The sequence below is a fragment of the Macaca mulatta genome, chromosome 17 (assembly GCF_049350105.2).
Source record: "Macaca mulatta isolate MMU2019108-1 chromosome 17, T2T-MMU8v2.0, whole genome shotgun sequence".
Taxonomy (NCBI): domain Eukaryota; kingdom Metazoa; phylum Chordata; class Mammalia; order Primates; family Cercopithecidae; genus Macaca; species Macaca mulatta.
In genome coordinates this window covers 100,252,606-100,258,875 of record NC_133422.1, presented here as the reverse complement: position 1 = coordinate 100,258,875, position 6,270 = coordinate 100,252,606, and positions in this window count along the sequence as shown.

Below are 6,270 nucleotides of genomic sequence, written 5' to 3'. Positions count from 1 at the left end.
GAAGGGAAGAAAGGAAGACATGAAGGGGAAATGGGACTATTTACCAAGTGTATCTGCATAGACTAAAGGAGACAAGAGGAAGTACTGAGCACCTTGATTCCTGCAGAAAATTAATTATTTGAGAAGCATAAGAATTCTTCCCTAGCTTCTTATAAGCCTGCTTATTCAAAGGGTGAGTAGTTGACATGATTTTACATCCCATTCATATTTCTTTATTAGATAATTTTATTTCAAATCTAGTCTTAATTTTTTCTGAACCTTCTGGAATATGTAACATTTTATATGATCATTTATGTCATCAAGAATGGAGATTTATATTCTTTTCTATTCACATGTTTATATAAATAATTGAGCACCTCTAAATGCCAGATTCTGTAATTTTATATATTGTTAATAAGTATCTTCACGGCTGGGCATAGTGGCTCACGCCTGTAATCCAAGCACTTTGGGAGGTTGAGGTGGGCAGATCATCTGAGATCAGGAGTTTGAGATCAGCCTGGTCAACATGGTAAAACCCCATCTCTACTAAAAATACAATAATTAGCTGGGCGTGGTAGGGTGCACCCATAGTCCCAGTTACTAGGGAGGCCAAGGCAGGAGAATCGCTCAAACCTGGGAGGCAGAGGTTGCAGTGAGCCAATGTCGTGCCACTTCACTCTGGCCTGGGTACCAGAGTGAGATCCTGTTTCAATAAATAAATAAATTTAAATAAAGTATCTTAATGACAGACATTTAAATATATATAAATATTTCCACTTATATATGGGAAGAGAGATCTGAAATTTTAAGCAACTTTTAAAATTGTTCCTCCAACATCTGTGAAAGAAGTAAAGTCACTTATAGATCTATCTTACTTCAGAGCCTATATCTTCCTCTACCATACAACACTGCATGTTCACAGACACAGAAACCTTTTACATTTCTAAAATAAATAAAACATCCAAACTTCAGTTTTTAGAAAATGCATTCTACAGATCCATCAGAGACTAAATGACCAAACACAGTCAGAGGTGTTTACTTGTTTGTTTCGGTCTTAAGGGAATCTTCAAACTGCCCTAGAGCCTCGTGTATCCAATGAGTGCAGTTTGGACATTGAATGAATGGTGATATCATTAAATGACCTATGGAGCAAGATGTAGGAACACGTTCAAGAGTAAATAACATATTTGGCTTCCGAGGTATAAAAAAGGAGGGAGACTTTCTCTGGACATTTGGGTACCCAGTGTTTCATACTCAGGAGGTTTTCTATCTTCAAGTTATGGAATAAACTATGCTTTAAAGAATGCTGCATCAGCAGAAAGTGTTTCAAATATAAGGAAATTGTCATAGCTTTGAAATTATGTCAAATATCATTTTAACTAAGAAAGCCATTTTCTTTCCATATGTTTATCCAGAAGAAAATTTACTGGACAAAATAAATATAGAACAACTTCATGTGTATTCATTACTGTTTTGATAGGCAGTTACTATGAAATATGAATAATCTAAAAATCATTTCAACCATTTGTTTTTAATAAATCTCATTTGTGATTGATTTATTAAAAACAGGGCCTCCAGAAGAAAGAAATTTAATACCTTTCCTCCATCATTATGAAGGCACTAATACTGACGTAACTAAAATTACGGGGGAAGAGGGAGGAAGCTTGTGGGAGGAAGAGATGATGTAGAGATGGTGTGTAACCTGGGTAAACAGTCTCTCGACTGTCTAGAGTTGGCTGTATGAATCTGTTGTTGGCTCCAGTTATAAGAACTAAGGTTTGTATGTAAGGACAAACATCCTTAATTTGCTTAGCAAGTCGTATGTATTTGATGGACCGCTGATTTTTTGTTTGTTTGTTTGTTTTGAGATGGAGTCTCACTCTGTTGCCCAGGCTGGAGTGGAGTGGTGCGATCTCAGTTCACTGCAACCTCCACCTCACAGGTTCAAGTGATTCTCCCACCTCAGCCTCCCAGGTAGCTGGGATTACAGGCGCCCACCATCACACCTGGCTAATGGCTAATTTTTTTTTTTTTTTTTTCAGTAGAGACTGGGTTTCACTATGTTGGCCAGGCTGGTCTCGAACTCCTGACCTCGTGATCTGCCCACCTCGGTCTCCCAAAGTGCTGGAATTATAAGCATGAGCCACTGCACCCAACCCCGATTTTTAAAAGGGATTCTAGAATTTCAGTTGAACATGTGTTTTTGAAGCAACTCCATATCGAACAGGGAAATCAGAGTAAGTAAACCACTGCAGGAAAATCAGGAAGGCAGGCTCCAATGTATGTTTTCTGTGTATAACCTACTTTAATAAGGAAATAGAAATCGTAAGAGTAGCCTTTATCTAGTGGCCTAGAACTTGATTATGAAAAGTGTTACTGAAGATAAAGGAAACATGACCTCATGCCAGTGTCCGGGAGACTTACAGGAATGGAAAGGACCCAAGTGGAACAGCTGGTAACTGAAACTCATCTCGTCAATTTCAAGTGTAGTCCCTCTTCCCAATTCACCAGAGAAAACACAGTCAGCTTTGCATACAGTGTCTGGTGTCAGAATGACCAAACGATTGGCTTCCATCCCTTCAGGATCGTGGACAGAGAGTCAAGCCATACAACCAGCATGCCCGCCTGGTCAGCTGCGAGTCAGACGAGATGAAGAATGCCGTACATTATGGGTCACTGCTTTGAAGTGTTCAGAGGCCAGAATAGTTCAAAATAATTGTGTTAATTATTAAAAGTAGAAGAAGTAGAAGCCAAAATTATGCCTGCCCGCATTTTAGTTTTGAATGTGTGGAGATCAGAAATTAAAAAAAAAAAATTATGAGTTTCACCTTTTAAACTTTGAGAAAAGACCGTAAGAACCAGTGTTTTAGTAAATCATCTTCAAGAGCAATATACTCATAAAAAGAAAATAACTCATGATACCGTGTAAACAAAAGGCTAATAAATGCTGGTGTAAATAAGATTAAAGGAGGACAAAGATTAAGGAAAGTAGGACATATCAAAAAACAAATAAATGAGAAATTTTCAGAGCTTGAATATACAAACAGGCACATCAAAAGAGGTTCAGTGGAAACCTAATGCAATGAATGGGACAATTCATGTTTTTAAACATCCCTTGGAACCACAGAAAATACCAACAGAAAAATCTGGTCACGTACAAGAGATAAGAGTCAGGGGTCCATGGATGTTCTTCTTAGATGACAAGGACACTTCACTTTTATGGCATTGCTCCCACACATACATAACCCAAGTTTCATCATGAGCAAGCCTCAGCCAAAGAAAAATTGAGATGTATTTTACAACCTACCTGTTCAGGCTCTTTAAAAATGTCAAAGTTGGCTGGGCACCCTGGCTCCCACCTTTAATTCCAGCACTTTGGGAGGCCGAGATGGGGGGTTCATTTGAGGTCAGGAGTTTGAGACCAGCCTGGCCAACATGGAGAAAACCCAACTGTACTAAAAAAATACCAAAATTAGCCAGGTGTGGTGGTGTGGGCCTGTAATCCCAGCTACTTGGAGGCTGAGGCAGAAGAATTGCTTGAACCCAGGAGGTGGAGTTTGCAGTGAGCAAAGATCTTGCCACTGTACTCCAGCCTGGGAGACAGAGCAAAACTCAATCTCAAAAAACAAAAACAAAAACAAAAAAGCCAAAGTCATGAGAAACAAAGTAAGACTAAGGAACTGTCACAGATTAGAGGGGTCTGAGGAAACATGAAAGTTAGATGAAATAGGGTATGCTACTCAAAGTTCTAGAACAGAAAGCAAGACATTAGTTGAACAACTAAAGAAATACAAATAAAGTCTATTTTAGTTATTATTGTTGTACCAATGTTAATTTCTTAGTTGTAGCAAATAAAACATCATTATGTAAGATGGAAACTTTAGGAAAAGTGGGGGGAAAGATATACAGGAATACTTTGTATTATCTTAGAAACTATTGTAAATCAGTATTTTAATATAAAATTATTAGAAATTGTGTCAGAAACACTGGATGTTAGAAGACAATGGAGGAATGCCTCAAAAATTCTACAGAGAACTTATTTTCAATCTATCATCATAACATCAATCAAGTATGAGCTTCAAATTATGATATTTTATAATACAAAAATAATTCTGAAAATTTACCTTATGCCCATATTTTTTTAGAAAATTACTTCAGGATGTGCTATAGTCAAACAGAGGGATAAACTAAGAAAAGGTATAGTATGAGATATAGAAAAATATATAGACAAAATTTAGAGAAACAATAAAAAGAAGTCCTATGATACTAAAAATTTCAATGAGAAATTCCAAGAAAATAGAAAAGCTGTGTATAAATGAAAACACTATATAACCATTATTTCCTTCTTGACTTTTACAAGAACAACATTTACTTAGCTACCACACTGAAATCACTATTCATTAATTTTAAGTAAACTGGCATTGAGAGTTTTTAAAAAACATATGAAGATATACAATGTAATCAAGAAACTACTGTGTTTATTTCAGATTCAAACATTTTAACCACAAAGAACAAAACAACCTCAACTGAGAGCAGGCTTGATTTAGGTAAGTAAAGATTTGGATTTGAGGCAGTGAATATAGGAGGCATTGGCAAAGTTTGGGAAAAGACTGGTGGGCTTTGTGAGGCGAAATGACCACTCCGTGAGAATTGTGAAAATAATATAGATGTGGAATCCTGTAACAATGGCAATTAGTGATGAAGTGGTGACATGGAAATAAAGAGAAATGGCTCAACATGATCATTTTTAGAAGGAAAAGCATTGAAACTTTAGAATGAGATTATGAAAAAAAGAGGATGAGAAATTGTGTTTCCAAGGTTTATTGCAAAATCTGTGATGATGGCATACCTCAGATAGAAATGAATTATTTTAAAGGAAACCAGCTTTTAGAGAAAGATAATGAATCCAATTTTGAACACGTTGAATTCAAAGTGACAATCGTCATCCATGCAGACTATCATGTAGACAGATAACCAAATAGGATAGAAACACCCACCATATAATAAAACCACAGGTGCACTCATTGAGTGAACCAGCACAGATAAACTATACTCTACTCTAGGGGCTCTCATATCTGGAAATAGTAAGACTCAATGAAGGCAGTAAAGGGAAGTTAAAACGAATGAGATTAACTTGGGAATTCAAGAAGATCTTCTTTGGCTTCCATAGGATCCTAGACTGTTTCTATGAAGAAGTCAGTGTTCAGCCATGGCCCAGAGCGGTGATGGCTGAGAGCAGGGCCATGGTTTGGTGCTCAGAGACCATTCACCCTCTAGGAACAATTGATGGAGAGAATAAATTGGGGAAAGAGTAAATATAGGGCAGTTGAAGGAGAGAATAAATTGGAAACCAAGAATGCCACGGCTAAAAGGGAAGGAGCAGGCAAGTTTGCACTTTTGAGGAGAAATTCCAGGAAGGGATTTCTCCACATTTCCATGTTAGGTCAGAAGCATGTGACATGCTATAGAGAAAGATGGATTTTTTAAAATGAATAAATGAGATAGTTGGCATTTTTGGCATTTTTGGCAAAGAAAGATTTCATTTTCAAGACCAAAACTTAAACAGCTATATTTAGGAGAAAAAATGTTTGTCAAATTCCTGCTGAATTTGAAAGCAACAACGTATTAAAGCTTTCTCTTCTTTCCTGCAATAGTTGATGTTCACAACACAGTATCCTCCTTGCCCTGGTGGGAATATGCTCCCCCTTGCCCTCATGGGAATATGTTCCCCCTTATCCTAGTGGGATGCATTCTAAGGCTCCCAGTAGATGCCTGAAACCATGAATAGTACCAAGCCCTACACATACTATGTTTTCATCATATACATACACATGTGTGATAAAGTTTAATTTATAAATTAGGCGTAGTTAGAGATAAACTATAATAGCTAACAATAAAATAGAATAATTATAACTATATACTGTAATAAAAGTTGTCTGATGGGGTCTTTCTTTCAAAATATCTTATTGTACTGTACTCACCCTTTTTTGATGATGTGAGAAGATACTATGCCTATGTAATGTGATGCAGTGAGGTGAATGAGAAAGACATCATGTTGCAGGGTGGCCTACTATTGACCTAATAAGCAGGTTGTGTCTGCAGCATGGAGACGCTGGAAAAGGGATGATTCACGTCAAGGGAAGAATTGAATGGGACAGCAGAGATTTCATCATGTTACTCAGAGCAGCACACAATTTAAAACTTAGGAATTGTTTATTTATAGAATTTTTCATTTAATATTTTGAAAAGACAGTGTGCCACAGGTAATTGAAACTACAGAAAGTGAAAGTG